The sequence below is a fragment of the Hordeum vulgare genome, chromosome 5H (assembly GCF_904849725.1).
Source record: "Hordeum vulgare subsp. vulgare chromosome 5H, MorexV3_pseudomolecules_assembly, whole genome shotgun sequence".
Lineage (NCBI taxonomy): Eukaryota > Viridiplantae > Streptophyta > Magnoliopsida > Poales > Poaceae > Hordeum > Hordeum vulgare.
In genome coordinates, this window is record NC_058522.1 from 544,646,668 (window position 1) to 544,660,885 (window position 14,218).

The following is a 14,218-nucleotide window of genomic DNA, read 5'->3' on the forward strand; positions in this document are numbered from 1 at the left end:
GATCTGAACATAAACTCTTCCACCAAATAATCCAACTGGCATCAACTACAAAGAGTAATTAACACTACTAGCAACCTTACAAGTACCAATCGGAGTCGCGAGACGGAGATTGGTTACAAGAGATGAACTAGGGTTTGGAGATGAGATGGTGTTGATGAAGATGTTGATGGTGACGAGTCCCCTCCGATGAGAGGAGTGTTGGTGATGACGTTGGCGACGATTTCCCCCTCCGGGAGGGAAGTTTCCCCGGCAGGATCGTCCTGTCGGAGCTCTAGATTGGTTTTGCTCAAGTTTCGCCTCGTGGCAGCGGCGAATCCTCGAAAAAGCCTCCTCTTGATTTTTTTCGAAATGAAACCCTTCATATAGTAGAAGAGGGGGGCCAGTGGGCCAACAGGGAGCCCACAAGCCCCCTAGGCACGACCACGGGGGTGGCCGCGCCTACCAGGCTTGTGGCCCCCTGGTTGCGCTCCTCTAGCACTTCTTCGGCACAGTATTTTTTATATATTCCCAAAAAAATCCACGTTGATTTACACGGCTTTTGGAGTTGCGCAGAATAGGCATCTCAAACTTGCTCCTTTTTCAGGCCAGAATTCCAGCTGCCGGCATTCTCCCTCCTGATGTAAACCTTGCAAAATAAGGGAGAAAAGGCATAAGTATTGTATCTTGAAGTGAAATAACAGAGCAAAAAGCAATAAATATCAACATGAAAGCATGATGCAAAATGAACATATCAATACCCTGTTGCTCCGTACACGTCTAATGGAGTAAATTGCATGGTGGTACCACAATTGAGGCATTGGAAGCAGATTGGTATCAAGATTGGTAATTTTCTCGTGTCAATACCACGTGTGGGGCGATATGTTGCAAAATGGACTAAATCCAGGGTTTATACGTATTGATGGTGTATGACGTTGTATCTGACCGATTGGGCCCTCCCGGCAGTTGCCACCCGACTTGAACCGTTACTTGTTGGGTCGGTCGCGCGGTCGGGTCATCTCCTACCTCCCCTGGAGCCCTCCTCTCCGCCGCGGCTGCTCTGCTTTGTGTGGCGATGGCGGCGACGACTCCAGCAGGTGGCGAGGGCGTCGGCGAGGAGGGCGGCATCGGCGGCGACCTCCCCCGCTCATGCGTCAACGTCTCGGCAGGAGGAATAGACGGCAGTGGCTCCTACTCCACCTCGGAGGGCTGTAGCGACGATGACGATTTTGTGGAGCCGGCGTTGTCGACGGAGCAGAGGTTGCGGCTGGCGCATATTTGGGTGGCGAACCCTAGCAACGCCCATCAGTGGACTCATGGAATCGGTGGTGTGTTGTAAGTTCTTTTCTGCTAACTCAATTTGGGGATTAGGGTTAGGGTTTGCTGCCTCCATTTACTATTCAATTTGCTACTGAATTATTCAGTAATTAGGATTAGTGGTAGGCAGTCTAGGAGTGGGATCAGGTGACCTAACTAGGCAGCATTATTCTGTTAACTAATTCTTTGTAACTAGGATCAGGGCTTATGTTAAACTGTTAGGCTAGGTTAGGTTAGGCTTATGTAATAATTTTTATTAGGCTAGGTTAAATTGTTAAGCAACATTTTATGTTATTTCATTTTGCAGTTTGTATGATGACATTTTGGAGGTTAGGATCTATTTTGATGCTACTGATAGGTTAGAGCTGAAGCTCTGCAGTTCAAATATAACATATTTGAATATATATGCAGTGATGGAAACCCAAGGATTTAGTGTATATGATCTACTGTATCACATTGAGAATCCAGATTTAGGGGAGAAAGGGTTGGAGATGGTAGAGAGTAATGCTGAGTTGCAACTGATAAAGAGGCAGATTGAGAAGTCAAAGGTTCTAGATTTGCTAGTGAGGGCATGTCCACCTCGTGTCAGCCAGTTTCAGAGGCAAGAATTGTCAACAATTGTGTATGAAGAGTCTGTTGTATATGATTTTAGTGAGCCACCCATCTATGTTGTTGATGAAGAAGGAATTGCATTTGAAAGTCGGAGTAGCAGCTTCAGTGCAGCTATGGTACTGGTGTTTGCACATAAGAGAGCAAGAATGTAAAAGGAAAGCTCAAAGCTGTTTTGGAACTAGAAGAAGAAGATGGATATGAGGGCAGTGGTGGTTTTGATTGTCAAGGTGAAGATGACAGTGATGGGAACCCTTTTTATATGGGTGATGTTGATGACATAGAGATGGAAGAGGGAAAGAGACAGAGAGAAGTTGATGAAATAGAAGAGGAAGAAACAGATGATGAAGGATCTAAGGAGGAAGAAGTGGTGCATTATGAGGGTGACACAAAGGTTGAGGAATTATTTCTACAAGATGGAGATGACAAAGTTGTTTCACAGGATGAAAATGACAAAGTTGTTTCACAGGATGAAGACACTGTAGTTCTACATGAAGAGAAGAAGAAGAAGAAACAGAAGCTTCTAGTTAGGAGAGGGCCTACAACAAGGTCACATTCAAGTGTACTAGAAAAGGAGGAGCTTGAATTCAAACCTTCATCTGATGAAGAAGAGAAAGGATTGTTGAAGGAGGCTAATGATGATGGTTTTGAGCCATTGTCATTTGTGTTGTCAAAGAAAAGGAAGAGCAGGGCAAAGGAGAGGCCTCCTAGAAAATGGAGCAACCACATGAGCAATTATGTCTAAAGATGTGTTTCAAGGATCAACATCAATTCAGAGAGGCTTTGTTGAACTTACACATCACTCAAGGCAGAAACTTCAAATATCTTAGAAACTCAGATCAAAGGATAATTGTACAATGCAAACAAGAACATTGCAACTTCTTTATGGTGGCAGCAGTTATAAAAGGTGAAACTACTTTTGTAATTAAGAAAATGAGAATTGAGCACACTTTCCCTATTAGTACAGAGACAACAAGGGTCAGTGCCAAGTGGCTTGTTGTCAAATATGAGTCATTGTTCAGATCTAATATAACAACTGGTATTCAGACTTTGATTGATGCCTGCATGGAGAAGTATGGTGTGGATGTGCCCAAGACAATGACATATAGGGCAAAGAACCTATCAATTGAGGATGTGTTAGGAGAACACAAGAAGCAATACCCCAGGTTGAGATACTATGCTCAGACAGTGATGGATACAAACCCTGGGAGTAGAGTAGTAGTCACAACTGTAACTCCAACACCCACTGTAAAAATTCTTCATCCAGGCCCAAGATTCCATGCCATGTTCTATTGCATCAATGGAGCAAGGGAGGGTTTCTCAAGGGATGCAGACCATTCATTGGTCAGTTTATTTACCTTCTGCATTAGTTACATATTGTTTCATCTTTCTATTCATTAAGGTGTTGTTTTTGCTTGCTGATCCAGGTGTTGATGGGTCCTTCATTAAGTTAACTACCGGTGCTCAACTACTTGCTGCCACTGGTAAAGATGGGAACAACAATATATACCCACTAGCATTTGGTATTGTTGGGCAAGAGGACACAGTTAGCTCGTGTTGGTTTCTACACCAACTTAAAATCTGCCTAGGAGGAGAAGTGGGACGGTTTGGACCATACACAATAATGTCTGATAGACAAAAGGTATGTGCTTGCATTACCTCACCTTGTTCTTATATGTTTGTTATCTACTACATAGTATCTTAGCTAGTTTAATTTTGTGTCCCACGGCCTACTAAATGCAGTCAATGTTGTCTTTCCTAACTGCAACCAAAGGTTCTGCCTTAGGCATATCTATGCAAACTTTCAAAATGCTGGATTTAGGGGGGAAGATCTAAATATGTACATGGATAATGCTGCCTATGCATATAATGAATACAAATTTCACATTGGAATGACTGACCTTAGAGATGAATGTGAGGAAGCTTGGAAGTGGCTATCTGCAATACCCAAGAAAACATGGGCAAGGCATGCATTTGACACAAACTGCAAGACTGACCTTGTAGTTAACACTTTGTCTGAGGTGTTTAACAAGTATGTCGTAGATGTTAGGAAGAAACCAATTAGGACAATGTGTGATGTAATAAAGGATAAGCAGATGGTGACATGGCGCAGGAATAGAGAGAATGGAAAGAAAGCTAGATGGGAGATAACACCCCATTATAGTGAGAAGCTAGAGGTTGAGAAGGAGAGAGCCAAATTTTGCAAACCTATTCAAGCTCGTGTGGACTTATGGAAAGTTACAAGTGGGAAGCAAACCCATGCTGTTAACTTGCTACTTTAAATATGTGGGTGCTGAAAATGGGATCTAACTGGCATCCCATGTAACCATGCCATCTGAAAAATAAACAAGGGGAAAAGAAAACTAGAGGATTATGTCAGCAAATTCTTCAAGACATTTTTTTATGTGGAAGCTTATGAACCAATGATCTATCCAGTTCCTGGTGAGCATGATTGGACAAGGACCCCTGGTCCACACATTGAACCACATGAATTTAAAGTGAAGAGGGGAAGAAAGAAAGAGAAGAGGATCAAGGGGAAATTTGAAGTGCCAAAGCCAAATGGCACATCAAGAATGGGGACTATAACATGTGGCAATTGTGGACTCCAAGGCCATAGGTATACAAACTGCATGAAACAGTTGAAGCCTGAGCTGGCTTTGAGGAAGAACAAACATGTGGTAATCCCCTTTGAAGCACTATCATGTTTTCCTTCTTGCACATTGTCGTGGTTTTGTCACGGCACATGTCCTCGTGAAAGGACTTAGATATGGAGCCATCGCACCTTGGTGGCAACTCAAAGGGGTTGAGCGGAAGCAGACTCGGGTTTACCCAGCTTCGGCCCCTCCGATGAAGGTAAAAGCCTACGTCCTTCTTTGTGTATATTGATGGTGGAATCGATTACAAGGGTGCGTAACTCGCGTGACATAGCTCTCGATGGATTGTAACTTAATCTTTATACCCTAGAGACTCGCATTCCAAGCATTTATACAACATTATTCTCGTTGTTTTCCACTTGCTACCTAGGAGTAGAGTATAGTAGTAGCCACAACTGTAACTCCAACACCCATTGCAAAAATTCTTCATCCAGGCCCAAGATTCCATGCCATGTTCTATTGCATCGATGGAGCAAGGGAGGATTTCTCAAGGGATGCAGACCATTCATTGGCCAGTTTATTTACCTTCTGCATTAGTTACATATTGTTTCATCTTTCTATTCATTAAGGTGTTGTTTTTGCTTGCTGATCCAGGTGTTGATGGGTCCTTCATTAAGTTAACTATCGGTGCTCAACTACTTGCTGCCAATGGTAAAGATGGGAACAACAATATATACCCACTAGCATTTGGTATTGTTGGGCAAGAGGACACAGCTAGCTCGTGTTGGTTTCTACACAACCTTAAAATCTGCCTAGGAGGAGAAGTGGGACACTTTGGACCATACACAATAATGTCTGATAGACAAAAGGTATGTGCTTGCATTACCTCGCCTTGTTCTTATATGTTTGTCATCTACTACATAGTATCTTAGCTAGTTTAATTTTGTGTCCCACGGCCTACTAAATGCAGTCAATGTTTTCTTTCCTAACTGCAACCAAAGGTTCTGTCTTAGCCATATCTATGCAAACTTTCAAAATGTTGGGTTTAGGGGGAAGATCTAAAGATGTACATGGATAATGTTGCCTGTGCATATAATGAATACAAATTTAACATTGGAATGACTGACCTTGGAGATGAATGTGAGGAAGCTTGGAAGTGGCTATCTGCAATACCCAAGAAAACATGGGCAAGGCATGCATTTGACACAAACTGCAAGACTGGCCTTGTAGTTAACAATTTGTCTCAGGTGTTTAACAAGTATGTCGTAGATGTTAGGAAGAAACCAATTAGGACAACGTGTGATGGAATAAAGGATAAGCACATGGTGAGGTGGCGTAGGAATCGAGAGAATGGAAAGAAAGCTAGATGGGAGATAACACCCCATTATAGTGAGAAGCTAGAGGTTGAGAAGGAGAGGGCCAAATTTTGCAAACCTATTCAAGCTCATGTGGACTTATGGCAAGTTACAAGTGGGAAGCAAAACCATGTTGTTAACTTGCTACTTTAAACATGTGGGTGCAGAAAATGGGATCTAACTGGCATCCCATGTAACCATGCCATCTGAACAATAAACAAGGGGAAAAGAAAACTAGAGAATTATGTCACCAAATTCTTGAAGACATTTTTTATGTGGCAGCTTATGAACCAATGATCTATCCAGTTCCTGGTGAGCATGATTGGACAAGGACCCCTGGTCCACACATTGAACCACATGAATTTAAAGTGAAGAGGGGAAGAAAGAAAGAGAAGAGGATCAAGGGGAAATTTGAAGTGCCAAAGCCAAATGGCACATCAAGAATGGGGACTATAACATGTGGCAATTGTGGACTCCAAGGCCCTAGGTATACAAACTGTATGAAACAGTTGAAGCCTGAGATGGCTTTGAGGAAGAACAAACATGTGGTAATCCCCTTTGAAGCACTATCATGTTTTCCTTCTTGCACATTGTCGTGGTTTTGTCACGGCAGATGTCCTCGTGAAAGGACTTAGATATGGAGCCATCGCACCTTGGTGGCGACTCAAAGGGGTTGAGCGGAAGCAAGACTCTGGTTTACCCAGCTTTGGCCCCTCCGATGGAGGTAAAAGCCTACGTACTGCTTTGTGTATATTGATGGTGGAATCGATTACAAGGGTGCGTAACTCGCCTGACCTAGCTCTCAATGGATTGTAACTTAATCTTTCTACCATAGAGACTCGCCTTTATATACAGGTCGAGGCCCTAGGTTTACAAGAGTCCAGGTCACATCATAAGTCGTGACCTAGCATATCTCTAAACCACCGTGTCTTCCAAGCAAGGAAACTACCTGGCGAGTCTTCCTCTCCATGGGCCTTGAGTCGCCATCCGAGCTCTTGGGCTCGGCCGGCTCTTTGCTGGAGATCATCTCACCCCTTCTGGGTCCTGGGTCCAAGCCCATCTTGATCACGATTGACGAGTCGCCGTGAACCTGACCCGGCCAACAGGGCGGGTCATACAGCGGGTAATATCCCCAACATTAGGCCCCATATTGACTTGAATTTATTCACGCCAATAAACCTTTATTTTTGACCATGGCGACTCACATGGAATCTCTCACTCGACTTCTTAAAAATAGACAAGCCGCCAATCTTCATGCTTCGTCCAAATCACCAGATTACTCACGGATGACATCATCCCCCCATCATTTCAGGGATCTTAGTGACGTTATCTCAACGGATCTTTCTGACTTTATCCTGTCACCCCGAGAATCCAGGTGCCATCATTTCCGATTTTTAATGTGCCTCCTCGACTCCCGCGCTTGCCATTCCAGTTTCGGCCTCGGATCTTTAAATTGTCGCAGGGGGTCCTTCACCTTCGTCTGCACCGTCGCTCCACTTCTTCCTCCTCGGGCTCGTGCTGCGAACACTCCGCCGTCACATAACTTCCTCTTCGGATCTGTTGCTCCCGGATCAGTCGGGTGTGGTAGTCGGCGCAGATCTCAGCAGGCCACCTCCGCCAACGTCTGCATTCATCAGGTAAGCTTCTTCTCCCTCGTAGATCTGGTTCACAAATCACCCATGTTCTTAGGTCGGCGCTAGAGTTCTTCAAGCATCTGTAAATCATGCCATTAACCTCATAGGTATTACTTGAATCCCGTAGTTTAGTAAAAGAGCGCGGTAGATCCGTTAATAGTTCCAACAGATCTGTTGCTCTCTTTTATTGCTTTGCAAGATCACCTCATGGATTCTAAAGTGCTCCTCTATCCTCAGTGTTCTAAGAATTTGCAAATTCTTTTCCTTTTTAGGGCCACCCGTAGATCCATAATTTCTGGCACCTTGTTGAAAACGTGTTTGCCTCAAATCCAGGAAACTTCCTAAGGAAAACTTAAAATGTAACCCGTCCTTAGGCTACGGCGAGTCATAATTTCTGTTTAGATGTCCCCCCCAACCACTTGTTGGCAAGGTAATACTTCTATAGATCCTTAGGACCCGCCAATTGCCTTTATGCAGATTCCTGTCCCTGCCTCTTGAGTTTTGCGGCCATGGGTACCATCTCCAAGTGTAACTGGTTGCCATCAGAGGTCAGCGACACCGTCCTTGAAGATTTTGTAAAAGTGGGAACTCTAGCTCCGTAGGAAACAATCAGTTGGCGAGCCGCCTTAGGAGAGCGACGTCCACAACCCGCCGATGGGGAGGTGGTGGTCGTTACTGGTCATATTGAGCGGGGCTTCACACCGCCCGGCTCAAAATTCTTCAGAGACGCACTGCACTTTTTTAACCTCCATCCCCAAGACTTAGGCCCAAACTCCATCACCAACCTCTGTCAATTCCAAGTATTCTGTGAAGCTTACTTGCAGATAGAGCCTACCGTCCTCGTGTTCAGGAAATTCTTCTATTTGAACCACCAAACTGAATTCGTCGATGGCCCCTGCCTAGAAATTGGTGGGGTCAACATTCAGAGACGACGAGAATGCGGGTTCCCGGCTCCTGCTCTACCTAGTCACCCCAAAGGTTGGGAGAAGACTTGGTTTTATTGCTGCGATACTGCTCCAACCACTAAGAACACCTTAACAGGTTTTAGGCAGGAACGTCTGCCTATGGATTTTAAGCTGCCCGAGAAACCGACTGATGAGGAAGAAGATTCACTCGTCCTTGTCTTTGCAAAGCTCACGGCCTTGACCACCAACGGCCTTACTGGAGTCGATTTGATCCGCTGCTGGGTGGAATGGTGGATAATGCCTCTGATCCGCCAGGGCGGCTTAATGTGCAAATACGATGGCGGCATAAACCATCCGCAATGCTTCTACAACGTCATGCTTGAAGAGGAAGATATTGTCAATATTGTGAAGAAACTGTGTGGCGAACCACTTGAGACTCGCTCCAAGATTGGTTTAAAACCGTTCTGCCTCTCCAACCTGGCTCCAGAGGTGAAATAAATTAACTCACATGTATTTTTTTATAACTTTGAGCTTATTTCTGACCCGGATTCAAATTATGTTAATCATAAGAACTCGCCTTTCAAGAAGCGAAGATCGAAAACCGCCGTCAAGAAGACGGCGACGAAAACTGCCCCAAAGAAGAAAACCAAGGGCAAAGCCGCCATAGTAGAGTCATTGTTGTGGGCGAGTCTCGGCCGCAGAGGAACACTCAGAGGTAAATGCTTTTTGTCCTTCTTATTCTAACACAGCCCGTACTCAAGCGTTGCCGTTTCCGTTTATAGGATGATGACATGGAGAGCTAAGATGAAGACATCAAGGTAATTTCCATTTCTTTCGACTCAAATTCTTCCCCTCCCAGGCCGGCAAGGCGAGTCTATAGAAAAGTTCCCCTGTCTCACCCAGATTCTCATCTGGATCCCAATTTCACACCAAAACGTCACACTCAAAGCCATTCTGGTGATCTCTTGTCTGGGTTGCCCGAGAAAACAGTCGGTCGCAAGCGACAGAGCAAGGTATGTGTTATACTAAATGTCCTTTTTCATGTGCGGTCGATTCTCATGACTTACACAATCTTTTGAATCTTTTGAATCTTCGGCTCTTCCCCCCTTTAATTCGCCTCTAGGGGTAAGTCTACTTGCCAACATGTTCTTTGTACGCCAATCTTTCCATTTTAACATAATTACCACCCTTTGTAGGGCTCAAGCCAAAAACAGAAGAACCGACGAGTCATCATCCATTCCCAAGGCGGCTGAGACAATGGGAATAAGCACTCCCATCCCAGAAGCTCAAGATGAGACGACTAAGACTCACACCGAAGCTCCTGATGACTTCCTTGATATTCAAGATGAGCTACCGAGCTCTGCTGCTGCAACAAAAGACCTTCCAACGGCGCCAAAAATAGGCACGTCGACGGGAGAATACTTGGCTTGATCTTTCTGCTGCGGCTACGCCTTAAGGGACTTCCTACGCAAGTGTGCAAAGGATTTCCCCCGTGGCCTTGGAGCCTTGCGTTAGTGTTCCCTCGAAGCGGAAAGGGTCATGTAGTGTAACGGTGGTAAGTATTTCCCTCAGTTTGAGAACCAAGGTATCAATCCAGTGGAGGAGTATCTCAAGATCCTGCACAAACACAAAAGCTTGCTCCCAACGCTATGGAGGGGTTGTCAATCCCTTATAGATTGTTTGCCAAGTGAGAACTGAAAGCAACAAAGTAACAAAGCAAAGTAAAAGCGGAGATGTAAACAATGGATGTGAATAGACCCGGGGCCGTAGTGTTTACTAGTGGCTTCTCTCATAAAGCAAGTAAACGGTGGGTGAACAAATTACTGTCGAGCAATTGATAGAACCGCGCAAAGTCGTGACGATATCTATGCGATGATTATTTCTATAGGCATCACGTCCAAAACAAGTAGACCGATACTGTTTGCATCTACTACTATTACTCCACACGTCGACCGCTATCCAGCATGCATCTAGTGTATTAAGTCCATAAGAACAGAGTAACGCCTTAAGCAAGATGACATGATGTAGAGGGATAATCCCAAACCAATGATAAAAAACAACATCTTTTTACCCTTGATGGCAACTACTTGATGTGTGCCTTGCTGCCCCTACTGTCACTGGGAAAGGTCACCACATGGCAGAACCCAAAACCAAGCACTTCTCCCATTGCAAGAATCATAGATCTAATTGGCCAAACAAAACCCAAGACTCGGAGAGACTTACAAGGATATCAAATCATGCATATAAGAAATCAGCAAAGACTCAAATATATATCATAGATAATCTGATCACAAATCCACAATTCATCCGATCTCGACAAACACACCGCCAAAGAAGATTACATCATATAGATCTCCATGAAGATCATGGAGAACTTTGTATTGAAGATCCAAGAGAGAGAAGAAGCCATCTAGTTACTAACTGAACTACTCACGAGTCATTGGAGGGGCGATGATGATGATGAAGAAGCCCTCCAACTCCAAAGTCCCCTCCGGCAGGGTGCCTAGAAGGGTCTCCAGATGAGATCTCACGGAAACGGAAGCTTGCGGCGGCGGAAAAGTATTTTCGAGGCTCCCATGATTTTTTTGCGGAATATTTGGGAATTTATAGGCCAAAGATCTAGGTCAGGGGGGCAGGGAGGCCACAAGCCTGCCCATCGCCGCCTCCCCCCAGGTGGCGGAGTGGGGGCTTGTGGGCTCACTAGAGCCCACCTGGCTTGGCCCAAAGGCCCCCTGATCTTCTTCCGTTCGAGAACAAATCATTTCGGGGTTTTTCTTCCGTTTGGACTCCGTTCCAAAATTAGATCGGAAAAGAGTCAAAAACACGGAAAAACAGGAACTGGCACTTGGCACTGAATTAATAAGTTAGTCCCAAAAAAGATATAAAAGGTACATAAAACAACCAAAGAAGACAAGATAACAGCATGAAACCATCAAAAATTATAGATACGTTTGAGACGTATCAAGCATCCCCAAGCTTAACTCCTGCTTGTCCTCGAGTAGGGAAGTGATAAGAATGAATTTTTGATGCTTTCATGCTACCTAGCATAGGTGTCCTTTGTAATTCCTCTTATGTGACGTGAATGTTCAGATCCATTAGATTCAAAACAATAGTTTGCTATTGACGTGGAAACAATAATGATTCAAGCAAACTAGCAAAGTAATCATGAACTTCCAAAATAACAAGGCCAAAAGAAAGTTATCCCTACAAAAGCATATAGTCTGGCTATGCTCTATCATCATTGCACAATGAATTTAAATCATGCACAACCCCGGTATTGGCCAAGTAATTGTTTCACACCTTTACTTTCTCAAACCTTTTCTACTCTCACGCAATACATGAGCGTGAACTATGGTTATAGCACTATAGATGGTGTGGAATGTGGTGGAGGTTGCAAGACAAAAAAAAGGAGAAGATAGTCACATTAACTAGGCATATCAATGAGCTGTGGAGATGCTCATCAATAGATATCAATGTGAATGAGTAGGGATTGCCATACAATTGATGCACTAGAGCTATGAGTATGCGAAAGCTCTTAAAGAAAACTAGTGGGTGTGCATCGAACTTGCTTGCTCACGAAGACCTAAGGCAATTTTGAGGAAGCCTATCATAGGAATATATAAGCCAAGTTATATAATGGAAATTTCCCACTAGCTATATGGTGGTGACAAAACGAGAGACTCTCATCATGAAGATCACGGTGCTTAATATGCACAAGTGTGGAAAAAGTGGTAGCATTGTCCCTTCTCTCTTTTTCTCTCATTTTTTTTATTTTTTTTATTTTATTTTTTTGGTGGGCTCTTTGGCCTCTTTTTTTTGGTGGGCTTCTTTGGCCTCTTTTATTTCCTCACATGGGACAATGCTCCATTAATGATGGTCATCACACTTTCAACTCAAAACTTAGAGCAACTATGACTCTATATGGAATGCCTTCGGTAGTGTACCGTGGCAATGATCTAGCATGGCATAGACATCAATGGAAACATCATGCTAGCTATCTTACGATCATGCAATGGCAATGTAGACGTGGTGGCACATGTCATGGTGGTAGTTGCATCGCAATATATCTCGGAATGACTTTGAAAAAGCCATAGTAGGTAGGTATGGTGGCTGTTTTGAGGGAGGCTAATGGTGGGTTTTGTGCACCGGCGAAAGTTGCACGACACTAAGAAAATAGTGATGATGGAAGGTGAAAGTGCATCTAAACCATGGACTCAACATTAGTCATGAAGAACTCATATACTTGTTGCAAAAAGTTTTATTAGTAATCGAAACAAAGCATTCAACGCATACTCCTAGGGGAAGGGTTGGTAGGTATAAACCATCACGCGATCCCGACCGCCACGCTAAGGATGACAATCAAAAGACTAATCATGCTCAGACTTCATCACATAGCGGTTCACCATACGTGCATGCTACGGGAATCACTAATTTCAACACAAGTATTTCTATATCCACAACACATTACTAGCATGACTTCAATATTACCATAACCACAACTCAAAACTAATTGAGATGAATCAAACTTCTCTAACTATTCAATGCACATGAAGGTGGAAGCTTTCGTATCCCTTTGGATAACTACCCCTTTTGAGACTACTTTCAAAGCATAGATCAACTACCAAGCCACGCACCGATGTGCTCTAAAATATATGTGTGAAGCACATAGAGCAAAAGTATCTAGCTCAAAAGATATAAGTGAAGCACATGTGAGCTGAATTGTCTACCAAAGGATATAAGTGAAGCTCGACAAAATCACGGTGTGTGCATGTCTCTCTCTCTAGGTGTGCAGCAAGGATGATTGTGACACAACAAAAATAAAAGACTCCTACGATACAAGACGCTCCAAGCAAAAACACATAACATGTGGTGAATAAAAATATAGCCCCAAGTAACGTTACTGATGGATTGAAGATGAGAGAGGGGGTGCCTTCCCGGGTCTTCCCCAAGCTTAGGCTTTTACGGCATCCTTGAATCTCTTGGGGTGCCTTGGGCATCCTCAAGCTTGAGCTCTTGCCACTCTTTATCTCTTTGTCCATAAGAACTTCACCCAAAACTTGAAAACTTCACAACACGAAACTTAAACAGAAACTCGTGATAACATTAGTACAAGAAAATAAACCACCACTTCCTTAGGTACTGTAGAAAACATAAATTCTACTTGTGCTGATGTTGGGTTACTGTACTTTCAATCTTCCATGGCTAATACCCCCCGATACTATCCATAGTTTCATCAAAATAAGCAACCAACACAACAAAAACAGAATATTTTAACAGCAGACCAGTCTGTAGCAATCTGTATGTTTCGTATACCTCTGGTACTTCAAAAAATTTGAAAACTTACGACAGTCTGAAGAATTTGCGTAGCAATCAGCAGAAAAAAGAATCAACTCAAAATCTCTTACAGAAAAAAAATCTTTTCGTGAGCAGAAAGTTTCTGTCTTTTCCAGCATGACCAAACGATCATCCCCAAGACTAATCATAACGGTTTTGCTTGGCACAAATGCAAAAAGAAACACAAAAACACAATCATAACAGAATTATGAAAATGTGGAAAACACAAAACAGAAAAAAAAATGATAGATTCATTGGGTTGCCTCCCAACAAGCGCTTTTGTTTAACGCCCTTAGCTAGGCATTCAATGATGCTCTCACAAAAGACAAGAATTGAAGCACAACGAGAGCATCCTAAAGCATGTGAAAATCACATCTAAGTCTAACATACTTCCTATGCATAGGCATTTTATAGGAAAACAAATTGTCAAGACAACCAATAGTTGCCATATGCAAGGAAGAAGAAAGAGACAATAGCAATCTCAACATAACGAG